The 14884-nt window shown below is 41.5% G+C and overlaps 1 pseudogene; it reads left to right on the top strand.

Annotated features, from left to right (window-relative positions):
* LOC132406593 (uncharacterized) overlaps positions 1 to 11111 on the top strand; it is a 43007-nt pseudogene extending 31896 nt beyond the window's left edge.
* Positions 11112 to 14884: the final 3773 nt, after the last annotated feature.

Raw genomic sequence — 14884 nt, 5'->3', positions numbered from 1 at the left:
TCCTTAAGTACTCTGGGATGCAGACCATCTGGCCCTGGGGATTTATCTGCCTTTAATCCCTTCAATTTACCGAGCACCACTTCCCTACTAACATGTATTTCCCTCAGTTCCTCCATCTCACTAGACCCTCGGCCCCTTACTATTTCTGGAAGATTATTTATGTCCTCCTTAGTGAAGACAGAACCAAAGTAGTTATCCAATTGGTCTGCCAGGTCTTTGTTCCCTATGATCAATTCACCTTTTTCTGACTGTAAGGGACCTACATTTGTCTTGACCAATCTTTTTCTTTTCACGTATCTATAGTCAGTTTTTATGTTCCCTGCCAGCTTTCTCTCATAATCTTTTTTCCCTTTCCTAATTATTCCCTTTGTCTTCCTCTGCTGGTCTCTGAATTTCTCCCAGTCCTCAGGTGTGCCGCTATTTTTTGCTAATTTATGTTTCTCCTTTGGACTTGATACTATCCCTAATTTCCCTTGTCAGCCACGGGTGCACTACCTTCCCTGGTTTATTCTTTTGCCAAACTGGGATGAACAATTGTTGTAGTTCATCCATGTGATCTTTAAATGCTTGCCATTGCATTCCCACCGTCGACCCTTTAAGTATCATTTGCCAGTCTATCTTAGCTAATTCACGTCTCATACCTTCAAAGTTACCCTTCTTTAAGTTCAGAGCCTTTGTTTCTGAATTAACTATGTCACTCTCCATCTTAATGAAGAATTCCACCATATTATGGTCACTCTTACCCAAGAGGCCTCGCACGACAAGATTGCAAACTAACCCTTCCTCATTGCTCAATATCCAATCTAGAATGGCCTGCTCTCTAGTTGGTTCCTCGACATATTGGTTCAGAAAACCACCCCGCATACATTCCAAGAAATCCTCTTCCTCAGCACCCTTACCAATTAGATTCACCCAATCTACATGTAGATTGAAGTCATCCATTATAACTACTGTTCCTTTTTTGCACGCATTTCTAATTTCCTGTTTAATGCCATCCCCAACCTCACTACTACTGTTGGGTGGGCTGTACACAACTCCCACCAGCATTTTCTGCCCAGTGGTGTTATGCAGCTCTACCCATATCAATTCTACATCCTCCAAGCTAATGTCCTTCCTTTCTATTGCGTTGATCTCCTCTTTAACCAGCAATGCTACCCCACCTCCTTTTCTTTCCTGTCTATCCCTCCTGAATATTGAATATCCCTGGATGTTCAGCTCCCATCCTTGGTCACACTGGAGCCATATCTCTGTGATCCCAACTTTAATGTTTTGCAGTTACAAAATGTAACAGTGGCAAGAGGCACTTTTAAATGAACCCAAGACGACTGCCTATCTGTTGAAGTGCAGCAAGCTATAGGAGTTAATAAAAAAGGACATTGAGAAGTGGTGAAGTAAAAAATCAGCTCAGCACACACCTGAGACAATTGAGATAAAAAGGGCAAAAAATGGAAGAATTCATGGATTTATAAACAGTGAGTATCGAACAAAAAGTGCAGAAAAGGCTGGCTATATCAGAAAGATAGACAAAATGCGGGTGGAACACAGCAGGCCAGGCAGCATCTATAAGGAGAAGCACTGTCGACGTTTCGTCAGGACTAACTGAAAGGAGAGATACTAAGAGATTTGAAAATGGGAAGGCCCCCTCCTGTCTTCTCTATCATTTTGGATTTCCCCCTCCCACTCCCACTTTCAAATCTCTTACTATCTTTTCTTTCAGTTAGTCCTGACAAAGGGTCTCGGCCCAAAATGTCGACAGTGCTCCTCCCATAGATGCTGCCTGGCCTGCTGTGTTCCACCAGCATTTTGTGTGTGCTGTTTGAATTTCCAGCATCTGCAGATTTCCTCATGTTTGCTCAGAAAGATAGATATGTTTGATTGCTTAACTGGGAACTGACTTAAATATACTGAGCTAGCTGAACAGTATTTTGAAGCAAATGAAATAGCCAATGAGAAATGAGTACCAATTTTGCTGTGTGTATTGGGTTTAAAGGCATACAATTTGCTTTAAAGTTTGACTGTTCCAACCCAATCAGCTGGAAAGTGCTTTGCTGATATTGCAAAGGTAAAGTGGGAACATTTTTGATTGCAGAGTGCTGTAGGTTTCATAAGTGGAATCACAAGGAACGACACCCAACAAGCCACATTGGGCTTGTATATTTAAAAACAGGAGGACCAGCATTGTAGGGACATGATTGGCTGGGACAACTATAACCTGATTGGAGTCCAATCCATCATTTTGATATGTTTCCTGCAATACAGTCAACTGAAAGTGAACTAAGAAAGGTACTGGTTGATGCTACAACTGTCTCTATGCTGTACACCATGAACCATTGCCCAACAGAGGACAAGCAGGTGTTGACGCCTACCTCTGTGGTTGGAAAGCAGATTGGACCAAGGAAGGAGCATGCTGTTCAGGGAAATTGTGAAAGTGACGAAAGCATTGGTTTGAATGCAAAAGTTTTTGTAGGCAACATATCTGAGAAAACTTCTATTATGTTAATCAGGCAATTACTTGTGGTTTGATTTTAAGCTGGAGGAGAGTTCAAGGAACTCTTGTCGTTGCGGGCAGTGGAGTGAGCCGGGAGTAGAGTGGAGACCTAAGGGCTTTGGCTCGACGGGCTTCGGCGGAACCGGGTGAGGCGAGGAAGACCGGAGCGGCAGAGCTCTCACAGCTAGTTGCTTGGTAAGTAGTCCTGCTTCCTTTTACACCTATAGCTTTAAAAGTATTGTTAAATAGTGTGATAGTTAGCTGTATTGGGGCAAAGGGTTCTTGCATAACTAATACTAGTACATTAAATTAACTATATAGCATGGAGCAGGTGATGTGTTACTGCTGTGAGATGTGGGAACCGGTAGACCCCATTGAGGGACACGGCGACTACATTTGCAGCAAGTGTTTGTTGCTCGAGAAACTCCAGCTTCATATTGATGAGCTGCAGTCCGAGCTTCAGACACTGCGACACATCAGGGAGGGGGAGAGTTACCTGGACTCTGTGTACCAGGAGATAGCCACACCTAATAGATTAACTAATGTAGATTGCAGTCAAGCACAGGATGGTGTGGCTATGAGTGAGGCAAGTAGGGGAATCCAGGAGGTAGGGCTGGAGGAGATGCAGGCCTTGCTCTTGTCCAACAGATTCGAGGCTTTAACTCCCTGTGAGGGCAGGAGCGGGGACTGTGGGGAGGATGAGCAACCTGCCCATAGCACCATGGAGTGGGGGGCCATTCCAGAGGGGGGAGTCAATAGAAATGTTGTAGTAATAGGGGACAGTATCGTCAGGGGGATAGATAGGGTTCTCTGCAACCGAGAGCGAGAGTCCCGAAGGCTGTGTTGCCTGCCTGGTGCCAGGGGTTAAGGACATCTCTTCCTCTCTGCAGCCCTAGTTATATGATTCACCAGGACACTAACCCCAGCCCGGTTCAGGTGAAGCCCGTCCCTCCGGAACAGTTCTCTCCTGTCCCAGTACCGGTGCCAGTGTCCCAAGAAGCAAAGCCCACTTCTCCCACACCAGTCTTTGAGCCACGTGTTTAACTCCCTAATTTTATTTAACCTAGCCAAATTTGCTCGTGGCTCAGGTAATAATCCAGAGATTATTACCCTTGAGGTTCTGTTTTTTAATTTGACCCCTAGCTGCTCATATTCCTGTAACAGTACCTTCTTCCTTGTCCTAGCTATGTCATTAGTACCGACGTGTACTAAGACAACTGGATCCTCGCCCTCCCACTGCAAGTTTCTCTCCAGCCCAGAAGAGATGTCCTTAACCCTGGCACCAGGCAGGCAACACAGCCTTCAGGACTCTCGCTCTTATGTTCTTATGAACTTCAGGAAAGTTGTAAGCATTTGGCTTTTGTGAGTATAAAGAACAAGTATCTATTCTGCAAGCATTAGTGTTATTGCATGAGCTTCAAGTGGGAGACAAAAAGCTGCTTGTAAATGCAGATGCAAAGACCAAAGCCAGGCTGGATGAATGGAAGGCCAAAAAGAAAGGTGTCAATGGAGATTAAAAAGCATTGGATTAGTCAGATGATGTTGTGGAAATCAAAAGGAGGGATCAGATTTTAAGTGGAGCAATAAGAGAATACTCCAGTGAACTAAATTCACCTTTCCAAGATCGAGATGCACCAACTAAAAGAAGGAAAAGGAAGGAGGTGTCCAGAGCAGTCGGAACCACTTCCTGCAGTCTCAGAGTCAACTCCTACAACCACCACGGAGAAGGCCCCAGAACCTGAGATTGATTTCACAGCCACAAGTCTCACCTGCCAAGCAGAAAGACCTCCCTTGACAGAAAAGCTGTTATCCCACAAAAGTAGAAAATCCTATACAACAATTAAATCTTTAGGTCTGAATGGGACAATTAAAATTTACTATGCATTGGATGTCTGTATAGCATTTGTATTATATAATATCCTGTGAATATAGCTGAGATGCATTCTATATTGAGTAGGAATTTATAACTAAGCAGGAAAGAGTGTTAGGTATTTAATATTTCAGCAATATTTGAGTAATCATGTAAATAAATTGTTTGATTAAGCATTATTTGTTGTTTGTATAATTCATTATGGTTATATATAAAAATATCTGAATTGCATTTGGCATGACATGATAGGACGCACCCCGTCTAAAGTAAACACAAAGTACATGACTTAACTCCCAGCTCTGTTGTTTTCCTTTCAATTAGTTTTTATGCTTTGGAGTTACAGAATGGAACACTCAAGTTTCTCCTACAAGGTTAACTGACCTCTGTATATTGTTCCCAGGTAGAATCTGGGAACAAAGTGCAGTGATTGGGGAGAGGATGATGGGAATGTGCAGAGAATAAAAAACGGGATGAATGTAGGATTGGTATAAATAGTTGCTTTATAGACAATGTGGACTTAATGGGTCAAAGGGCCTGTTTCCATTTGTGCCTGTAAGTGCCAAGGATAGACAGCTGTGGCTCCACACTCAGTGGGCAGTTTATTAGGTACACCTGCGCACCTGCTCATTAATGCAAATATCTAATCAGCCAATCATGTAGCAGATACTCAATGCATAAGTGCATGCAGACATGGTCAAGACACTCAGTTGTTGTTCAGACCAAACATTAGAATGGGAAAGAAATGTGATCTAAGTGACTTTGACCAGTAAATGTTTATTGGTGCTACACAGAGTTTTTTGAGTATCTCAGAAACTGCTGATATCCTGGAATTTTCACACATTGCAGTCTCCAGGGTTTACAGAAAATGGTGCCCAAACAAAAAAAAAGTATCCAGTGAGAGCCAGTTCTGTGGGTGAAACACCTTATTAATGAGAGAGGTCAGAAGAGAATGGTCAGACTGGTTTGAGCTGACAGGAAGGCAACAGTACTCAAACAGCCATGCATTACAACAGTACCGTGCAGAGGAGCATCTCTGAAAGCACAACACGTCAGACCTCGAGGTGGATGGGTTACAGGAGCATAAAACTAAGAACATACACTCAGTGGCCAGTTTATTAAGCATAGGAGGTACCTAATAAATTGGTCACTGTTTGCAAGTAAAGACTTGAAATACAACAAACACGAGGAAATCTGCAGATGCTGGAAATTCAAGCAACACACGCAAAATGCTGGTGGAATGCAGCAGGCAAAAATACAGGACAGTTTTACAATAGAAGTGGGAAACCCATGAGTTTATGTAATAATGGTGTTTAAAAGTGATCTGCTGGCTAATTAAGTATAATTCCCTTTGACTGAGAAATTGATAATGAGAGATTATTGATTTAAACCTGTCACAGAGGGAGTGAACGAGGAGGACTAGAGTAATTCCTTCACTCAGGATATCCTTGTACAGTAACTGAGTGAGAAGCCTTCAGCTCTTCAAGGGAAAAGAAGACAAGAAACTACAGGATACAGTGGCATTTTGTTAGGAGAAGGAAGCAGTGAAGTATGGTTAGCTTTGAATGGGCAAAATGGCTTCTGTCATGCTGTAAAAACATAGCTTTAGCTGTAAGAACCTTGTCAACAAAACTGCATAGAGAATCAATTATAGAAAATGAATATATCAGTAATTGAAAATGCATGCTGGTTATATATTGTAGTCATAGAATACAGAAGTGGACCCTTCTGAATCCTTATGAGTATCAAGCAGCCAAATGCACCAATTCCAAATTGTCCTCACATTCCCATCAACTTGCATCACATTCTACCATTCACCTCTGTCACCTCCACACTAGAGGAAATTTATCATCGCCAGTTAACTTACTGTCCTGGATGTGGTGCTGAGAAAACAGGACCACCAAGCAGAAGTCACAGAGAGAACGTTCAGATTCAACAAAGGCAGCATTGGAGGTCGGAATCAAACCTTGGTCACTGGAGTTGCGAGTTGGTGTCTTCACTAGCTGAGTCGCTGTGCTGAACCTATTCTTTGTATCCAACGTTCTCCTTCCCACTTTATCTTAAAGTGTTCCAATGAATATTCTACTGTATTAGTTGATGAAAGAAATGGGGTAGAGAGGTGAGAGCAAGTAGATCCCTTCCAGCATCAATTCTAAGTCAAACCACACCTCAAAATACCCAAACTCATTTCTTCATAATAACCATTAAATAGATGGTCACACGCTCCTGTGAAACTTCAGCTCCACAAGAACCTAGTACTGCACTTTCATTCCCGATCAGCGATAATGACAGTTCATGTATCATTTTCTCTTACCTGCCTGTTTCAGAGTATTGTATGAACAGTACACCTTGCCTTAGGCATGTGATATTGTAGACTAGTTTTTGAAGTAAATGGACTAACCTGTAAAAAGAATATCCATACTCTTTGTTCTGAAGATGATGGATGCCCCTCCGCCAAGGTCAGAGATTACTCGGTTTAGATATAAGATAAAACTCTGCTAACTTTTGGAAAAGTACACAAATACCTTAAGATTTTTATTTGTAGTGCTAAGGTTAGGCTTACCTTAGGTTAATCTTTTGTATGAGTGCTCCAAGCAGAAGAACAAAAATTTACATTACATCCTCCACCACAATTAGCACTATACAACTGAAGAAGCACATTAAACTGTAGTCACCTCTTAACTGAGGAAAATTTAACTTCACCTGAGACGCTAACAATGAACTTAGTTTAATACTTTAACTGTAAGAAATACTTACAGCAATACTGTATGGATGTCTTTGCCTGAATTATATGTTCAACTCTCTGTGATACATCAGGTCTGTTTCACTCCTATTAACCAAACAGCTGCTTACACAGTTGAAGAAGTATTAAATTGTGGAGCATGTATGTATTCACTGTTTTTGAGATTGGTTTAGGAATGCCTTGTCTATCTTGAGCAATAAAGAACATGGGTCCTTTTACTATAATTAATTTGAAGCACCTTGCATACTTCTCTTTCAGCTCTCACTTTATTCAGCTCCCCTGGGAGTGCTCTCAGCCTAACCAGAAGCAAGCATTCAGGAACCTCACAACACTGGAGTGTTGGTACAATTTACAATCTATGAGCTTTAATGGATGGAAAATTATCTAGTACACATTGGCCCCAGATGAAGAGCCCCTCATGTGTGCTCTTGCTGAGTGATATTGCAATAGCATTCTCAACAGAAGTTTCTGATTTCTGAACAGAAGTTTGAAACATCAACCAAAAGAAAGCTTCACAAACTCATGAAAAATACTGAGAAACAATGGAATTCTGACTTACGGAGCTGAATTTTACATTTAAAAAACTCACTGGCTTGCTACAGGCTTCAAAAATTCAAGATTATCTCTGAAAACCTATGCATAAGCTCCATCGTGCCTGGGATGTATTCTCATTTCTCATAGATGTACTCTTGCAACTTTTCTCAATGAATTTTTCTACAGTACGTGCTCACCTAACAATTATAGCTAGTTTAATGACTTGAGCTCAAGCTGGTCCATTATTGCAGATTCATTCAGAACTGGTGTTGCCATCCTAAAGAATGGAGTTTCATCACATCAGTGGTCTTGCATCCCTTGGAAATGCACTGTTCCACCTAACGGACAAGCCAAATGTTTGACATGATGAAAATCTATTTTCATCTCTATTCTTCCTCTCAAGATTTGGCACATTATCTGAATTAATTCAATGCATCTTTAAGGAACCCAAAGTCAACTTGCTTATAAAACTCTGTACAAGATACATCGCCCTTGACAAGTTGAGAAGACTTAATTATGAACAGAAGATAGAAACGTAAGGCTTTCAGAGTTGAGAAGAGGTGATTAAAGGCACACTTTTATACTTAAAAGAGAATAAATTAAAAGGAAATAAAGAATACCAATTTAAATGAAACGATGGCAGTAGGGGGCAGCACAGTAGTGTAGCAGTTAGTGCTGCTGCCTTGTGGCACCCAATGGCTAAAGCTCCATTTCAACCTCAGATGCTGTGTTGAGTTAACACCTTCTCCTTGTGACCCTGCAGGTTTCCCGTGGTGCTCCATCTTCTGTCCTCGAGGAAGTTACCACTATAAGAAGCCTGCACAGAGGAAATTATTAAGTCTGGGGTAGATTGTTTTGAGAAGTGGGCCAGATTTAAGGGAGTTAGATAGCCTCCTGCTATTTTCTTGCATTCTTGGTTCAAAATACTGTAATCTCTGTCCAGTACCAGAAGCTGTGTCCAGATTTCAAAATTCTTGTGTTGCTGAGTTGTTGAGCACATCTGGAATCAAATTATGTTCTCTCCAAGTCAACAACATCCTGGTAGGTGCTTCACCTACTGGAGAGGCTTGGTGGAGTTTAATTTAATGATGCCGCCAATGGGCTAGTCATGCTTGAAAGTTAGATTTTTAGTTATACAGCAATTTTACACATCAATATTTACAGTATGTCCTGCCAAACTCTGGGCCTTTTCTGTGAAAGAGTGATATTCTAGTGACAATACTGTAACTGTAGGCCTTACAAAAGCTCAGACAGAAGATCAAAGCACCACATCAAAGCACTTCTGATGACTGTTACAATTTCATTTCAGCCCAGCCGATTCCTGTACTTTCACATGGAAATATGAGACTCTGGGAAAACCCTCAGCCTCCCTCTACTTTTCACCATCATTCCTACAGGGTAAGAGTACTACTCCGTGTGCCTTGGAATGCAATCAGAATATTCAGTTCCCTAAATAATATTAAAAAGCAGCGGGTCTCCCCAAGAGGATAGGGTCAGAATTTGGACTGGGTATGGATTTACCAGATTTTGGTTTTTGTTTATACAGAAAAAGCTGCAACAGAGGAGGATGGTTATAAAAAGCTTTAAGCCAGTCAGCTAGGTGTATGTACAATAGCCTATATAATTTCACCAGTTCCAAAGCAGACAGCTTACATTGGTGTGATGTAGGAGTGGGTGCCAAGGTCGATGGATCAAGGAAGAGGCTCAGTTAGATACGGGAGAAGGAACAACACCTTGTATCAGTTGGTTTTCAGTTGATTCATAACTTAAGCCTAGTGGCTCATTTTCATTCCGTAATGTAGTTTTGGGTGTTTAAATACACTTATGTCTCTCCATTTGCTGGAAAAACCTGGAGTTGGTCTTCAGTAAATGACAGTGTGAGTGCTTCCACCTCTGAATACAAGAAAATAGGAACAGGACTGCCCTACTCTCAGTTCAATTTCATCAGTTCCAGGCTACAACCTCTCACATGCCCGCTCGCCAGTGCCCCCAATTTCCTGATCTTTTAACAAATTATATAACTTCTCATGATCCAGTCTCTACAGACATCTGGGCAGAGAATTCCACTGATTATTATGAGAGAAATTCTTGCAAATCTTAGCTTTAAACCAACGCCCCCTAATCTTATAACTATAATTCTGAATTAAAGACTCTCCAACTGGTGGAAATGTTTCAACTTCTCACCATCATGGATCTAAAATCTCAGCAAGATCAACCCTCATATCTTTGAACAACGTTGATGCTGATGTTGCAGGGTAATGTAATAGGGAGAAATATACATAATTCACAACAAACAACATTGAGTTGGGGTTTCACTTTCGGAATCTGGTTTGATGTGATGATGTTATTATGTAAAGATTTTTAGCAATTTTGTGTTTAGTTTTTGGAGTTCAATAACATGTTATGGATTCACTAAACATAAAATACCTCACTTTGCCTTACTTGTGAAAACCTACTTTGGTGGACCCAATGCTCTAGGACGATTCCGGAGTTATTGAACCTGTTGGCCAATGCAGTCATTTTGAAACTGCCAGAGTTTTGGGAGCAAAATGCTGTCATTTGATACGTAGCAGTTGGGGTCCAATTCACTCTGTGAGAATTCTCCACCAATGACTCCAAATTCTACTATGTGGTAGAATCTCTCAGCAGTTTCATGGCTGCAAGAGTGGTGAGTCTGCCGGAACATGATAAATACTGATTGATGAAAACCACCTTTACAGACTTTTGAGTTAATAGAGTCTGAGCATGCCAATAGTTGCTCTCCTTGTTTTTGTTTGCCATGATGCACATCAACATCTCCTTTGGCCCCCTTATGATGGTCCCTTCCATGTTCTGGAAAAGGAAGAAAAGATGAGAGGGATAAACCTGAACATATTTTGATAGACCACCTTAAACCACCAAGGTTTGGAGTTATTTCACTGCCATGCCCCAGGTGTCCTAACATGACCAAGACCATGTCAACACACCTCTGGAGGAGCCAAAGGAATCTGTTGTTTCTTCATCTATGGAACACAGGACCCAAGCAGGGCAGCTGTGTACGTAATTCACAACTACCAACACGGAGTTGGGATTTCACTTCTAGAGGCTGGTCTGACATGTTGATGTTATTACGTCAAGGTTTTAAGTGTGCGTTTGTGTTTAGGTTTTGCAGTTCAATATGAGTTTCATTAAACATAAAATGGCTCACTTTTCTTTATTGGCAAAAACCTATTGTCACTACTGTACACGCTGAAGCACCTCAAATGATGGTGCTAAAAATGCCATTAGATATAAATAAGATTCTTGCTACTTGAGTTGGTCATCTTAGAGGGACATTTTCTTCTCTACAATGGTTGCCACACTAATAAAATGTGAACCTTTTTGTGCTAACTGTTGAAGATCTGGCTATTGACATAAGGAAGCAGGGCAGTGCAGACGATCCTGATTACATTAATGACACTGAGGCGGTGATGGTTCAGAGCTTCCAGTTCTTGGCGTAAACATCACCATTACTTTGTCCCAGCCCTCCATGTAGATGCCATGGACAAGAAAGCACACCATGCCTCTACTTCCTCAGGAGGCTAAGGAAATTTGGCAAGTACCTGTTGAATCTCACCAATTTTTTATTGATGCACCTATCCGGATACACCAAAGTTCAAGGTAAGTTTACCATCAAAGTACATATATGTCTCCATATACAACCCTGTGATTCATTTTCTTGTGGGAATATGCTCTAAATTCGTAGAATAATAACAATAACAGTAACAGTGGAAGAATGCACCAACTTGTGTGGTCAACCAGGTGCAAAGACGACAAACTGTGCAATACAAAGAGAAAGAAATAATAATAATTAATAAATATGGAATATTGTAAATGTTGAGAACATGAGATGAATAGACCTTGAAAGTGAGTCCATAGTTTGTGGGAACATTTCAATTATGGGGCAAGTGAAGTTGCGTGAAGCTATCCCCTTTGGTTCAAGAGCCAAGGCTGAGGGGTGATAACTGTTTCTGAACCTGAGGCTCTTGTACCCTCTCCCTATGATGAGAGGCCTAGGTGAGGATATTAAGGACCCAAGTGCCGGAGTATTCAAAACTAGAATTGGGGCTGAGACGAGTGTAGGTTTCTCAACCTAATGCTCTATGAGAATCCAAATGAGACAGAAATCCTAAACACAATCACAGACTGAATAATTGCTGAGCTGAAAATTGAGCACTGAACCTGAGTTCAGATGCTCTTTAAATATCCAAATCTTGGTGCCAAAGCATGGCCAATTGGCAGAATGGCCCAGAATTGTTAAAGTGACTGTGTCAGTTATCCATTCTCTGGAGAATTAGAGCAACTAAACTCTGGAATGTGGTGCATTCAGGTGCGTATCGTAACACTTCCTAATGGAAGCAGTGAGAAGAGAGCATGTCCTGGTAATGGGGGTCCTTGATGTTGGATGCTGCCCTCTTGTTTTGTGTAGATGAACTGCATGGTGAGGAGGGATTTACCTGTTATGGACTGGACCATAGAACATAGAAATCTACAGGACATAACAGGCCATTCGGCCCACAATGTTGTGCAAAACATGTAACCTTCTCTGGAAACTGCCTAGAATTTCCCTAGTGCATAGCCCTCTATTTTTCTAAGCTCCATGTACCTACCTAAGAGGAGGCTCTTAAAAGACCTTATTGTATCTACTTTCACCACCGCTGCTGGCGGTGCATTCCACGCATCACCACTCTCTGTGTGAAAAACTTACCCTTGACATCTCCTCGGTACCTATTTCCAAGCACCTTAAAGCTATGCCCCCTTGTGTTAGCCATTTCAGCCCTGGAAAAAAGCCTCTGGTTAGCCAAACGATTAATGCCCTTCATCATCTTATATGCCTCTATTAGGTCACCTCTCTTACTCCGTCGCTCCAAGGAGAAAAGGTCAAGTTCACTCAACCTATTTTCATAAGGTACGCCTTCCAATCCAGGCAATATCCTTGTCAATCTCCTCTGCATTCTCTCTATAGCATGCATATGGCCATATCCACTCCTTTTTGTAGGATTTTCCATTCAATGACATTGGTGTTTCCATACCAGGCTGTGATGGAGCCAATCCACGTATATACTCTCCACTACACATCAATAGAAGTTTGTCAAAGGTTTAGATATCATGCCAATTCTCCTAAGGAAAGAGAAGCATTGCCTTACATACTGAGCCTAGGAGGAGTCTTACAACGTGATAATACTGAGGAGTTTAAACTTGCTGACCCTCTTCAATGAGGACTGGTTTTCTTCTCCTGGTCAATAATCAGCTCCTTGGTCTTGCTGACAGTGAGTAAGAGGTTGTTGTTATGGCAGCACTCAGCCAGATTTTCAGTCTCCCTTCTATATGCTGATTCATCACCTCCTTTGATACAGCTTATGACAGCGGTGTCGTCAGCAAACTTGAACATGGCATTGGATCTGTGCTTAGCCAGTCATAAGTGTAAAGTGAGTGGAGCAGGGGGCTAAGCACGCAGCCTTGTTTGGCACCTGTATGAAGAGCGATCATGAGGTATTGTGGCCAAAGCCTAAGAGCTTATTGATTAGTGTTGAGGGGATGATGGTGTTGAATGCTGAAGTGTAGTTGATAAACAACATCCTGACATACAACATGCATCTTTGCTGTCCTGATGTTCCAGGGTTGAGTGAAAAACCAATGAGATGGCATCTGCTGTGGACCTGTTGCTCCGGTAGGCAAACTGTAGCGGATCTAAGTCACTTCTCAGGCAGGACTTGATATGTTTCATCACCAACCACTCAAAACACTTCATCGCAGTGGATGTAAATGCTACTGGACAAAAGTCATTGAGGCAGATGACCTCATACTTCTTAGGTTTAGTATGGTGAATGCTATGTCCAAGGCTGTGAGAAACTTGCCAAACTATTGTTGTTGGCATAGCTTAGCACTCTACAAAAGCCAACATAAGCTCCATGAACTCTCATTGCTTCAGAAAGACCCTTTCCACCTGGACATTTTCTCTTCTCCACCTTCCATTGGGCAGAAGATACAAGAGGCTCAAAAGCACATACTACCAGGCTCAAGGACAGCTTCTGTCCCACTGTCATAAGACTCTTGAATGGACTCTTGTATGATAAGACACTCTTAACCTCACAATCTATTCTTCATGGTCTTGCACTTCATCTTTGCCTGCAATGCATTTTCTCTGTAAGTGTAAAACTATATTCTAGATTCTGCTATTGCTTTTTCCTTTGTACTAGCACAATACATTTATGTGGTGAAATTATCTGTATGGATGGCATGCAAAACAAAGCTTATCACAGCACCTTGGTACATGCAAGAATAATAAACCAATTACAATTACAATTACAAGATGTGCAATTTCCACTGAGACTTCTGATTCCACTAAAACTATTGTGCATTGTGTATCTCCCAGTTAGAAACCATCAGTAGACGAGTTTACTTTATTCTCTCTGTAATTAGAAAGACAGGGTGACTGAAAGCACACATAGTGGGTGGCAGAGATGGAACAATGATTAACATTTCCGTCTTCCTATTCTTCATCCGTGGCACCTAACCGTGTGAAAGGTGGATCACTGAGCATTGGGCTGGACTCTTTAAAAGTAGATTTCACACCTCAGATGTTTTATACAATTTATGCAAATGACATTACATTGAAGGCACCTGATCTAATTCAAGGACACAATTCAATTGCATCTGAAATAACTCAGTTGTCTAATGGACAAGAATGTTATGCTAGAATTCCTAGATGGTTGAGACTTTCCGTATTGAATTCCAGAAGTCCTGAGGGACCTCAACGTAGTATTCATTTATCAAGTGTCAATCTTTACCGTGAGAGTCAAACGTTACATGTGGTCTGTAAAGCCTGACTTGACGTAGATTGACAGTCATAGGAACGGAAGCTTCTAATCACAACGCTCACTACGCTACTGAAGGGAACATATGGAGCAAGCAGTCGAGATTCCGATGGGGTGTGAAGTCTGTTAAACTTCTCAGTATAGTGAAGGGGGAACCAGAGATAAACCATCCCCAACCTCTGAGTATTTCACAAAAGCTTCATTCAATGACAAAAACAAGAACCATCCTGCAGTGACTGGCTCTGAGAATAAAACTTTATTTTATTGTAGGAGAGTGTTTATCCATTCACCTGGGGGCTGTTACTGATGGTTAATTTATGTGGAGTGTGGAATAGAATATGGAACAAAGAACAGTACAGACAGGAACCAATCCTTCAGCCTACAATGGCTGTGCTGAATACAAAGTCATACTAGAC

This window comes from Hypanus sabinus, chromosome 16 (genome assembly GCF_030144855.1).
Source record: "Hypanus sabinus isolate sHypSab1 chromosome 16, sHypSab1.hap1, whole genome shotgun sequence".
NCBI classification, from domain to species: Eukaryota; Metazoa; Chordata; class Chondrichthyes; order Myliobatiformes; family Dasyatidae; genus Hypanus; species Hypanus sabinus.
The sequence above is the reverse complement of the archived record's forward strand: the minus strand, read 5'-3'. Positions and strand labels throughout refer to the sequence as shown.